Raw genomic sequence first — 14,475 nt, 5'->3', positions numbered from 1 at the left:
ATAATAATAATAATAATAATGATAATAATAATGATAATAATGATAATAACAATAATAATAGTAACAATGATAAAAAGAGCAACAATAATAATAATAGTAATAATAATAATAATAATAATAATAATAATAATAATAATAATAATAATAATAATGATAATAAAATAATAATAATGAAAATAATAGCAACAACAATAATAACAATAATGATAATAGTAATAATAATAAATCTTGTGTATTCAAATCTTACGATATGAAGCAAACCTTCGATATCTGTATACCTAAGTACATCAGGAGGGTAACTTGAGAAAATTTTCGGGGAAAAGCAAATTCCATTTTCCTCAAAAACGAATTATGAAATAACCTATTTACCTATCCATCTTAATTGATTTTATTTTCCCGTTTTTACTTTCCTCTTCTTTCCCTCCTTTCCTTTGCTCTTCTTCTTTTCCTTTTGCTTTTTGTCTTTTTTTTCTTGTACTAGTTTTCTTTTATCTTTTCCGCTTCACTTCATCCCACTTCCCCATCCCTTCAAATTTTCTATATCTCATTTACCCTTATTTTACTAGTATTCTTAATACAGCTCCTTCTTTGATTATTTTTCCACCATTATCATTCTTGTTGTACGCTTATTTTTAGTATCTGTATCTGTACTTTAACAAAAGTATGATGAAGACGATAATGGTGATAGTATTAACGATAACAAATGAGACAGCATAAGAATTCCCGGGTATGAAATTGCCCTGTGGAAAGAGAGCCTTTACTTATGCGTTTCTATATCGATTAAAGCATTTGAATCCATAAAAATGTAATTTCAAACACCTGGCTGTTAATCTCATACCATCTTAAAACGCCAGCGTGAAATTCATCATCTGTTACGGCCATTAGCTGAGCCTTGTTACGCCGGTGATCTGTCGGCATTAAAAATAATTGAGAGTAATTAAGACAAAAAAAGTCTGTTCTTTCGATGGAGTAGACCTGTTGAGGGTCTTATGAATCATACACTATCATGAGGGGCCAATAACCTCCCTAGGCAAAAAAGATGGTACTTTGGGGCTGACCCTGGCTCATTACTGTGATCAGGACTGGTGATCCTACGACATATTATATATTCTGCTAACCGATAAGCGACCTAAGTCATTTTGTTCTCTCTCTCTCTCTCTCTCTCTCTCTCTCTCTCTCTCTCTCTCTCTCTCTCTCTCTCTCTCTCTCTCTCTCTCTCTCTCTCTCTCTCTCTTTCTTTCCTGCCCCCCCCTCCCCCCAATTCTATACCGAGCTTTCTTGGTCATATACATTATCATGAAAATCCAATATGTGTTATCATCGACGTACAGTTTCTTCAAAGATATCCCCATCCAAAGCATTTCATCCTTTCCCTGCTGCTGATCGTAGTGCAGCCTTAAAGTTGCAGGAAGAAATGGAGGAAGGGTCCTAGGGATTAGAAAATAATTCGTGCTCTATACACGAATGTAGAGCAATGCCTTCCCATAGCAGGATTCGATCCTATAGCATTTGTGTGTGGATTGGGTACATCAGTTGATATATCCTAGTCGTTTCCGAACCTACCTCTCACACAAGTGGTAGAAGCTCAATCTTGCTGTCGAAAGTTATTATGTGATATATATTTATCTATTCATTGTACTTTGTCGCTGTCTGCCGCGTTAGCAAGGTAGCGCAAGGAAACAGACGAAAGAATAGCCCAACCCACACATATGCATATGAATATACATACACGTCCACACACGCACGTATACATACCTACACACTTCAACGTATACATACATATACATTCACACACATATACATATATACACATATACATAATTCATACTTGCTGCCTTTATTCATTCCTGTCCCCACCCCGCCACACATGAAATGGCAACCCCCTCCCTCAGCATGTGCGCAAGGTAGCGCTAGGAAAAGATAACAAAGACCCCATTCGTTCAGGCTCAGTCTCTAGCTGTCATGAAACCACAGCTCCCTTTCCACATCCAGGCCACAAAAAGCTTTCCAAGGTTTATCCCAGACGCTTCACATGCCCTGGTTCAATCCATTGACAGCACGTCGACCTCAGTAAACCACATCGTTCCAATTTACTCTATTCCTTGCACGCCATTCACCCTTCTGCATGTTCAGGCCCCGATCACTCAAATTCTTTTTCACTATATCGCTCCACGTCCAATTTGGTCTCCCACTTCTCGTTTCCTCCACCTCTGACAAATATATCTCTTTGTCAATCTTTCCTTACTCCTTCTCTCCATGTGACCAAACCATTTCAAAACACCCTCTTCTGCTCTCTCAACCATATTCTTTTTGTTACCGCACATCTCTCTTACCCTTTCATTACTTACTCGATCAAACCACCTCACACCACATGCTGTACTCAAATATCTCATTTCCAACACATCATCCTCCTCCGCACAACTCTATCTATAGCCCACGCCTCGCAACCATATAACATTGTTGGAACCACTATTCCTTCAAACATACCCATTTTGGCTTTCCGAGATAAGGTTCTCGCCTTCCACACATATTTCAACGCTCCCAAAACTTTCGCCCCCTCCACACCCTGTGACTCACTTCCGCTTCCATGGTTGCATCCTGCTGCCAAATCCACTCCCAGATATCTAAAATACTTCACTTCCTCCAGTTTTTCTCCATTCAAACTTACCTCCCGATTGACTTGTCCCTCAGCCCTACTGTACCTAATAACCTTGTTCTTATTCATATTTACTCTCAGCTTTATTCTTTCACACACTTTACCAGACTCAGTCACCAGGTTCTGCAGCTTCTCACCCGAATCAGCCACCAGCGCTGTATCATCAGCGAATAACAGCTGACACTTCCTAAGCCCTATCATCCACAACAGACTGCATAATTGCCCCTCTTTCCAAATCTCTTGCATTCACCTCCTTAACAACCCCATCCATAAACAAAGTGAACAACCATCACCAACCCCAGCCGCAATCCGACGTTCACTGAGAACCAATCACCTTCCTCTCTTCCTACACGTACACCTGCCTTACATCCTCGATAAAACTTTTCACTGCTTCTAAGAACTTGCCTCCCACATCATATATTCTTAATACCTTCCACCGAGCATCTCTTTCAACTCTATCATATGCCTTCTCCAGATTTATGAATGCTACATACAAATCCATTTGTTCCAAAGGGAGCTGTGGTTTCGGTGCATTATTACATGACAGCTAGAGACTGAGTGTGAACGAATGTGGCCTTTGTTGTCTTTTCCTAGCGCTACCTCATGCACACGCGGGGGAAGGGTGTTGTCATTTCATGTGTGGCGGGATGGCGACGGGAATGAATAAGGGCAGACAGTATGAATTATGTACATGTGTATGTATGTATATGTCTGTGTGTGTATATATATATATGTATACCTTGAGATGTATAGGTATGTATATGTGCTGCTTGTGGACGTGTATTTATATACATGCGTATGTATACAAACATCAAATATTATTGTGCTGGTGGAACTATAGTTATATATATTTAAGAGAATTGAAAGAAAACTAACCTTGTATCTAAACTAAGATAAAATGAAGCACTGAAACGGAGATTATTCGTTTAGAGATGTGTTTCAACTTGCTCCTCTCCATCGTCATATTTTGTTTGATTTCGTTTGACAATTGCTTCGAACCTTATATTACACATTTCTCCTGGGATGCTGTTAAAGACTGCCATCATTACCTTCTTCCACGTCGATCATCAACGTTTCAAGGTCTTGTTGAATAGACCTGTTCTTCCATGAATTCCCAAAGCCAGAATTCACATGATGAGCAATGTGGAGAGAGAGAACATCAGGGTAGAACAGTAATCCTCCTCTCCTGGCCCTTCTTTGCAAATTGATTTGATGGAGATAGCATCGACCACGTACTGCATAATGAGGTGGGGCACCTTGTTGCTTAACATGTCCGGCCGAGCGTCTAGTGAAGGGTTTGTTTTCTAGCGCAGATTCTTAGTCCATCTGTTGCTAGTCGTTGTTCTTGACAGAGTTTCACCGGGAAAGACCTGAGGTGGTTCTGCTATGCCAGAGGGTGTGATAACACAACAAGCATTCATTTTCCTAGAATTTCATCCTCGAGAAATGAGTGGGTCTTACGTATATTCCTAGCCTCCCAGATGGTCCTTGACACTCCACAGAAGGTTGAAGATGTAGCCACACTTCGGAGCTGGAGTCAAATGAAGGCTTCGCAAATTTTTTGAAGTGACCTTACAGGAAGGGAACGTAGAACCTTCTTCCAATTGGCCCTCTGAAGCTGGATAAGAGTGACAAGCTGGGAGTCCCAAAAGGTGCAGTGCTGAGTGGCACAAATATATCTTATATGCATAATTGATTTTTCAAAGGAAGCGGGATTATACATACATATGTATAATGATGATGCCGAATTTATGAAAGAGGTGCCAAGTAGCATGGAGTGCACAATGTTGTAAAGAGGCCCCTCCGAAAAGAGGTCGTGTTAGTGGAGAAATGGTAAGCTAAGTCTAACCAAGGGTAATGCACGTTTCTGAAGATGGCAAAAGGATGAGACGATGGGGACTATAACGATAAAGATAAATTACAACTATCATGCAATGAAAGTGCCTCGTCTTAAAGATCAAGTGGAACCTGCTACCAGAACATCATATCATATGAATTGCAATGGTGGACAAATAGCTTGGTCTGTATCCATTTCCCCTCAATTCCATTACTAGTGGGATGTTTGGACATTCGTTCTAAGCACCTGCTGTTCTTCTCACCGGAGTAACCGTATAGAATTCTTCTCAGTGATAAGCAAAGGGATGCAACAATAATGGTGTAAGACATAAGTGGAATGAACTACGTGTGTCGAAGTAAACCTGTAGATATACTGGACCTACGTGGAACAATATAATGAGACAAAAAAAACCGAAGGTAACCCTAGATTTTCTCTCATTTGAATGGAAGATAAAGGAGAGGGATAATGATTATAATTCTGAGAAGGCCCTGAGGACGTTAACGATGGCTAGTTCCTTGAAGTTACTGGAGAACCTAGAAAAGGCCTGCACAACTGTAAGGCAAGCTGAGGCAAGATTTGGGAAAAAAAAAGCATTTCTTCAGCAGAAGAGTTGTAAGTTTATGGCACAATTTGTACGAATAGGACACAGATACGAGTACCATTAGAAATATCAAAAAACCTATGAGTTACAATTCCAAGGATGAGAATTGATATCCAATGAATGTATTGATCCTTCACCATATGAACAAATATGTGATAAACAATATGAATGATAAGTAATACCACACCTTTGCTAAGAAATATCTAATCATTTTTCCTCCTCCATAAGCTAAAGTGCACAGACTCTGTCTCATTTTCGGTTCTACGACTAAAAGGCACAGGAGATAACTAGTAAAGATACGAGCATACGAGATATTCTGGACCGATACAAAACAGCCATCGTCTCTTTAAACATATCCATCCTTTCTACCCATCAGGTGGATCCCCTTCGGCGGTTTTAGATGGAATCCCATTAAAACCCATGAACATCGGCACCTGCTACCACCCACACCATTCCGAGCCTTGAAAATAGCTTCTCCACCAAACCTACGTATACATCGCACTCAGCCGAGCTTCCGCCAGTTGATACAAGATTACCTCCGTCATCTCTCCCATATTCAGCATTATCGGCAACGAACTACATTCAAGCAGAACTTATGTTATAGAAAGTTCGTATATGATTCTGTTCCAGCGTTGTTACTGTGAGTCATTCGGCCACTATATTGTACATCCCACGTAAACGTCAAGGCCAGGGTTGCATTTGCCTTGATAAACTAATAAATGAAACTATTGAAATCAAGTTTGCTGTTATCTTTACGATCAATATGACACACACACACACACACACACACACACACAAAGACACAGACAGATGCCCATTTATGCACACATACAGACACATACCCTTTCAAAGAACCACACACACACACAAAAAATAACACTAAGAAGTGTGATATTTTTGTTTGTCTTTTTTTTGGTGTAGGCAGAGCAATATGAAAATAGTATGATGGATATGAGAGGTTATGTGATACGTTGAGTCTGTGTTTATAACTTTGGACAAATGGGTGGAGTCCAGAAGGAAGAAAAAGCGTAACATGTACATACCTGGGAGATGAGTTTCAGATGGACATATGTATGTTGTGGATTCTAAGACTGTGTTGGGAGGGTGGTTGTTTTCTAGCAAGGTAGGAATGAGACAGAACCTGCTCATCAGGAATTAGTTCTCATATACTTCTACAGCTATCTTAGAAGAATATATCCTGAGGAAAGGACCCTACTTTGAGAGTTAGATATCTATCTCTTATTTCAGATACCGTTGTCATCAAAGGCGTTCGTCAGAATCGAACAATAACCCAGTCTTTGACGACTCACGCCAAGTTCACGTATCCAGAACACCGTCAGAAAGACAAGATACACCCATTATAATCCCGTAGTCTGGAGAAGAATCTCCTTGTTAGTGAACGGATCTAAGACCATTATACTTCGCATAAACTGCGCGATATGGATCAGGAAAATTTTCTTTGAAGTTCTGCCCGATTGCACTCCATTACTCCCGGACCGCACGCATAATCTGTCCAGAAAAAGGAATAATGGAGTTCCAAATTCGTTATCTTGACGTCGTTAGGTACAAGAGAATAGCTACATTACGCCAGAGAGACCCAGCCATTCAACGTCGAAAATTTAATGAGAGCCTAAAGATACAATTTGCGTTATGTCTAATGGAACGCTCTGTGTATGGTCTGATTGTCCCCCCCAATTCTTTTTTCTCTGCTACTTGGTTATTCTTCTTGCTCTGCATTCTTCCTCAGTTCGCTTCATCTTAGTTTTCATGATTTCCTTTGTTTATCATCTTTATCATTTAGTCGATTTTTTTATTAGTTCAGTGTTCCCCATGCACATATTTTTCCTTTCTGCTTTACAATTGCTCTTGTTTGCAAACAATATATATATATATATATATATATATATATATATATATATATATATATATATATATATATATATATATATATATATATATATATATATATATATATATATATATATATATATATATATATATATATATATATATATATATATATATATATATATATATATATATATATATATATATATATATATATAAATACTCTCATTTTTCATCTCTTTCTTCTTTGATCGTATTGGGATTCATATATTCATCTCTCATTTCTTCATCTTTTCTTTCGTTTTTGCTCGTTTTCATATGTCTTTCTGCGAATATCCCTTTTGGTTTTCTCCTATCGACCGTCCCTTTCTTTTCTCTCGTATTCACCTTCGCTGTGACGCTGTTCTTTGGAATATTCGTTTTTTTTTTCCCCTTTTTATATCGATTTTTAGCTTCGTCGGCATCTTATGCTATTATTCATGTCTGTATGTGTTTTGGTGTAATCTTTTCTATTGAAGGCTTTCTTCTTACAATGCTCATGAATTTAATTTAATTGTGTTCTCTGTAAGGTAAAAGATGACAATGATACCAACAAAACAAGCAAAATCTATATGAAACAGTATCCATGTAATTCAATATCCCTCATGGTGAATCTGATTCTTATAATCATATAATACCATCGTACTTTATTCGGCATCAGAAGGGAGATGATTATACACACCATAGCAATAAATTCCTCTGTTTACTGAGTCCTTACAACAAGTGATTCTCTATGATTTTACAGCAGGGTGGATGGTTATATCCCGTTACGCTATCTTACGTAAGAATTCTCTGATATATACGTAGTTACACACGAATAAGCTCAGTCATTCGCTATGGAGATACATTATGGCATTTGCCAATCTCAGAACCTTTACCTATTCTCTTGCATCACATTAATACACGACGTTATCAGTCGTTCTCTATTAATTCTAGTGAAAAATATACATAAATCAGACCAAAATGAGGCCTGGGTATATCTATTTTGATTGAGATCCTATGGTAATGTGCATGCGCCCTGCTGAACACTGCCGACCTAGAGAGTAGATCACCTCATTTCCTCCCGACCTTGTGGTGTGTGAGTACATAGGCCGTCAGGACCATCCAGGATATTGCTTACACCTCCTTCATACCGTCTAGTGATGAAGCTGACTAGCAAGAAAATGGAAATAGTACCTATAGGGAATGATATATATATATATATATATATATATATATATATATATATATATATATATATATATATATATATATATATATATATATATATAGGCAAAACTCTAAATTTCCCTCATAAAATAGGTCCATTTTCTACGTGACCAAACTTCTCATGCCCCACATAAAGACAGATACTCTTCCACTTTTCTCTGCACGAGGTAAAAAGAAAAAAAAATACGACGGAGAGAGAGAGAGAACTCGGCAAATACCTCACCCCCTGCCTAGCGCCTCCCTTCATGCTTAAGTGTGGGAAAGAGAGTGGCACCTTAATTCTCAAGATGGGTTCAGGCTGTCGCAATGGGGCTTTGAATCTCAACCACGAGAGACGGGTGTGTGGTGAGAAGAGGGAGTGAGTGAGAGAATGGAAAGACAAGGACGATATGGCGAAGGAGGTGAAATGGAGGAGAGGAGACGAAGAAGAGGACAGTGGGAAGGTATCATAGGGGAGTCATATATTAGAGAAGGGAAGACGATGAACAAATGACGAAGACAGAAAAAGGTTTTAGGGTTTCAAGTGGAAATTTTCTATGCTCTTGTGCTGATTGTATCCATATTGTCTAATTTTGAGAAAGATGGAAGGGAAGAGTAGCAGATATGATAATGATCATCATGATGAAGTTGGTGAAATGAAGAAGATAAGAAAAAGAAAGATGAAGATAAAGATGTGTTTACATACCATTATACTTTTTTTTCTATAGATATTTTTGATTATAAGATATGATAGTGGGAATTTATGATTAGATAAAGTGTGATAAACTCTTATGCGACCAATGGCCATTGCTAGATGGGAATGGGGTCCCCATTTGATACAGTAGAGCTAAGATATCAGCAATACAAACTGTCTTGTAAATTGTCTCAATAGTTATGATCATATTACAGTGCTTTTGATAAGTCCTAGATAGAGGGAATGTTGTGAAAAGATGTGGTAGGAAATGAAAATTTTTCACATGTGTTTAGAAAAAAATGCTAATTTTGGGCTACATCACTATATCATATTTCCTTCCATGATTACATGGATTCCATAAAGTTAATCTCTGAATGCTTCATTATGCTACAAACTCGCTAGATGCTGAGAACTAAGATTCATATTTTGAAATCTTTCATTTGCTAATCATTTATCAATATTGTAACGCAGACTCGTAGCTTATAATAAAAGCAGTTTTTTTCTTCAATTTAGTGCTATGTATATACCATAAAATCTGTCTTGAGAATGAGGTTGATGAGTAAGTAAACTGTTCAGTTTAACAATATTTCAACAGATGCAACACTGTATAAGAATAAATGAACCTTCAATATAGCAGTATTTCAGAAGACAAAACATTGAATAATAATGTTATTTGTGTTGAATAAGGATGTATACACATGAATAGATGTACAAAAAGTAATAATGGAGGGGGGAAGGGGGAAGAGGGTGCAATATCGATGGAAAATAAATCTGACGACACAGATTTTGGTTACGTCAGAAATAATAGGATGATATTTAAAGATTACTCGGATAGTGCTAGCAAAAATGTTCGTAAGTTTCAGCTTCTCGATAAGCATTTGGTATTAAGGAGTTTCAAGTTTTCCGCCATCTTCTTAACTAGCATTTAAGTAGGATAAAAGTTATCCAAGAAACAGTATGATACTTAACATATAATCGTAGAATGACTGAAATCATATACACAAATATCCAAAGAAATCGGCAAAAGAAGAATGTAAATGTCTGTACAAGATAAATCATTTTGTATATAAAATTTTTTCTTTTATATAAACCATACTCGAGGGAAATGACGCGCCCTGCTTGCTTTGGTGTTAGCGGAACTGCTCTGTCACTGACCACTCGCTTCTCCTGCTTCGCTTAAATTCGCTCACTGTGGCAACAGGTGCTGGTTCAGGGGAATATGTCATTCCTGTAATCATGATTTAAACGGCTATTGCGCTTATTTCCCTTCCACCAAAGCAGAGGATTTTCATGGAATGGAAGCAGAGGGTGAATTTGTCTTCATATTTATTCCATAATCTGCTTTTTTTTTTGGGGGGGGGAGGGGGGGTATTTTGGGCTTTACTCATTCAATAAACACTACTTGGAAGTAGATGAATAGAACTGATACATTTCATATTTTTATTCATCTGCTTTTATTGATAATGACATAGAAACATTGTGAATATTGATTTAGACAGGACGAAAGGTTATGAATTGGGATTCGTATGAAAACTACTTATTGCAGCCATTGAATTGCAAAATGCGAAACATCGTCAAAATTATGTACATTCTTTTCTTACAACTCTCTCTCTCTCTCTCTCTCTCTCTCTCTCTCTCTCTCTCTCTCTCTCTCTCTCTCTCTCTCTCTCTCTCTCTCTCTCTCTCTGCAACCTATACATTCCTCTGTCTTGGGCAGCGATGTACATTTTTCATCTCAAGGGCAATTAGTATTATCTGCTCTAAATCAACATCTTTCCTTTTCATCTTATTATTGCCAGTGTTTGAAGAACTTAACTCATGCAGCTCCCGGCGGAGTCTGTAAAAGAAATGTGTTCAAACTGATAAGGATGACAGGGAGTTAACGCATTTGCCGTCTTTGGTCTTTTGTAATTTACTAAACTACTTTACGATTACGTTAAGCCTCGACAAATCTCGTCAGCGTATCAGAATGACTGTAGTCACTTAGCATGTCTGAAACATGTCTGAAACAAGTGAAAAATGTGATACATTAACATGCATACGTGTGTGCAATATTCCAGGACATCTAACAGTGTGTGAACAGCGGTCAAATGTGACTATGGATAAGCATAAGGATTAATAAAATGTTTTATATATTCCTTTCGCGCAAAATGGAAAATATACATATATCTACGAACAACCGAATTCATAGAAACTATTGGAGTTATGAGCTCGTAAGAGAATAAAAAAAAAAAAAACCGAGGTACAAGCCATTACAGATGGTAAGAGGAGACTCGCTGGTGTCCTTTCCGCTCCATAATGAACCTTTTACGCCCTGTTCCCTGTAGATGAACCGGGTGATTAGCCGAGAGAATTGCTTTGGTGCCAGTACGGAGAGCTGCGAGATATGAGATCCCCATAAATACTGAGAGTGGAGAGCGTCTACGATGAGGTGTGGATTCCTGCAAGGAGAGGTGGAAGTCTTTGGTATAAATCCTCTTAAATGTGAGGATGGTGAGAACCAAATAGAGATTTTATGAATTCAAATTGGTGAATGAGATGATGGGCACAAGAATGGTGATAGCAGCAAGACATTTGAGAGTGATATGTCCCATAGTGAGGCTGATGAAGGCCACAAGAATGGTGATAGTAGCAAGATAAGTGAGAGTGACATGTATTCCCATACTGACAGTGACGAGGGCCACAAGAATAGTGACAGCAACAAGACATGTGAGAGTGACATGTGTTCCCATAGGGAGAGTGATGAGGGCCACAAGAATGATGATAGCATCAAGACATGTGACAGTGACATGTGTCCCCACTGTAATGTAATTTTCACATGTCATTACAATCTCAAGAGCAGTGAAAGCACCGGAGGCGATCATTCCCAAAGGCACTGAAAACGGGTTTTACAAGAAAAGATCCAGAATGACAGCACTATTAACAGGGATGGTATTGCAGACGAGCATGGTTTCAAACCTCATACAAATTGCTTTGACTACACCATAAACCTGGCATCACAGTGGGGTTATACAAGTCAGCTGGGTTAGTAGGCCATTTGGTCGAATGAGAGGCACTGTAACTCTTCCTCTCATAAGGCCATAACAGACCGTGCCACAACAAGCAAAAGAGAGAATAAAAAAAAGGGGTCTAATGGAAATTCATAATCATAAGCCTCAAAAGGTTAAAGCCACACGCTAGAGCTCTGCTGCCTTTAGAGTACTGGAGCGATATATCAGAGTAATGACTAGCTACTGTGGTCTAGCTGATGCACCGAGATCTTCGAAAAGGACGAAAATAACTGAGGTATTGCAAGTTATACGAATTTCCTTCAACTTGTAACAGCGGCAGCAACAACAGTGCTGTGCTTTCAAAAACTCAGTCAGTGGTAAGTCCTCTGTATTGATAGTTCCTTCTACTGCGCCTGGAAATGATGCTGAACGTCTAACTAATGGAAGTGAGAAAGTATTTTCTAAAAATCTCCGTAAAAGGTGAATGACCATTTTTTTTCCCTACACTGATGTATTTTCTAGAAATGTATAACGTCAGTTACTGAAATATAAGAGCAGTGAATTTCCTTTATGTTACATCTAATTCATTCTAAACTGAAAATACTAGTGTAATGAGATTTTTTGATAATATACACGTTTCAGCCAAATGAAGTTTCCACATGTATATCAAAACTACACAAATTTTCGCTATAAATGTACATTCTAGTTTGTAAGAAAAGAATCATTAGTTATATTTGAAGGTAATTTATCAGTTATGTTTGAAAGTACGACAAGATTTTGTAAATGGGGCCAGACTAGCAGTTAGGACAAACTCTTAAGCCTGCATAATACTTCAACTCACTTAAAAAAAAGAAATGGATCTCTACAACAAATTCAGCTACTGTTAATACCTAATGATCAAAGACTGACTAGGTATTCTGTATCTACACCAAAGGTGATAGATCATATAACTGAAAAAAGAAAAGAAAATAGATTTAGATTTCGTCTGAAGCCAATGCGATGGATTCTAAGAGAGAGAGATGGTCTTGTTGAACCTCCGTGTAAACAAAACAGAAACTGAAAAGGAATCCAATTCTTTAAATGCTCAATTCTATGATGTGTTTGTTATGGATGATAGAACCAAAAACCTAATAATGGAGCATAAGCTGAGAACCAAATATTTATCAAATCTTACCTTTCCCTTGTATTATATGGAATTGCTTTATCATGGTAGTAAGCAAATTATTGTTAATTGCCCTTTTCATGTTACTTCGAAGAGTATTGTATATGCTTTCCTGAAATACTTGTCTCTTGGGGTAGACATTTTCAAAATACGAAGAAAGTCAGTGAGAGATGGGGTTCAAGAAGCCCAAAAAAAAAGGGGCAAGATCTCTCTCTCTCTCTCTCTCTCTCTCTCTCTCTCTCTCTCTCTCTCTCTCTCTCTCTCTCTCTCTCTCTCTCTCTCTCTCTCTCTCTCTCTCTCTCTCTCTCTCTCTCTCTCTCTCTCTCTCTCTCTCTCTCTCTCTCTCTCTCTCTCTCTCTCTCTCTCTCTCTCTCTCTCTCTCTCTCTCTCTCTCTCTCTCTCTCTTTATTTATGAAACGCAAATGAGAAACACCATGATGCTTCTTATCTTGAGTTCATGAGTGATAATGAGCGATGTGTTCTGAGAAACTACGAAAATTAGTTGAGTTCATGATTTAATTTCTATGCTTAGGAATGCAAGGTATGCAGCAGGTTGCCATGGCTTTAGTTTTAATTAGTTTGTAATCATATGATATTTGTTAGTCACGGAAATTATTCATATTCTCATTTTCAGGTTGGTTTAAATGTTCTTATTTGTACATGTACTTACCTGTAAACTCTAGATTGATATGGGTAAAACTAAAAGTGGATGGAGAGAGATGATTGATTACTGGAGCCTATGCACCTGGGCATGAGAAGAAAAAATCATGAGAGGCAAGTGTTTTGGGAACAGCTGATTGAATGTGTTAGTAGTTTTGATGCACGAGACCGGGTTATAGTGATACGTGATTTGAATGCAAAGGTGAGTAATTGGCAGTTGTGGGAATAATTGGTGTACATGGGGTGTTCAGTGCTGTAAATGGAAATCGTGAAAAGCTGGTAGATTTGTGTGCTGAGAAAGGACTGGTGATTGGGAATACCTGGTTTAATAAGAGAGATATGCATAAGTATACGTACGTAAGTAGGAAAGATGGTCAGAGAGCATTTTTGGATCATGTGTAAATTGATAGGCGCGCGAAAGAGAGACTTTTAGATGTGAGAAATACTAAGAAAAGCACATGGATTTTTACGTAGTATTCATGGATCTGAAGCAGGCATACGATGGAGTTGATATCGAGGATGTAAGGTATGTGTACGAGTAGGAAGAGAGGAGAGTGATTGTTTCTCAGTGAATGTCGGTTTGCAGCAGGTGTGTGTGATGTCTCCATAGTTGTTTAATTTATTTACGGATGGGGTTGTTAGGTAGGTGAATGCAAAGGTTTTGGAGTGAGAGGCAAGTATGCAGTCTGTTGCGGATGAGAAGGCTTGATAAGTGAGTCAGTCTTTCTTCGCTAAGGGAACGGCGCTGGTGGCTGATGCGGGTGAGAAACTGTAAAAGATGGTGACTGAATTTGGTAAAG

This window comes from Panulirus ornatus, chromosome 8 (assembly GCF_036320965.1).
Source record: "Panulirus ornatus isolate Po-2019 chromosome 8, ASM3632096v1, whole genome shotgun sequence".
Lineage (NCBI taxonomy): Eukaryota > Metazoa > Arthropoda > Malacostraca > Decapoda > Palinuridae > Panulirus > Panulirus ornatus.
Note: the sequence above shows the minus strand (reverse complement) of the source record.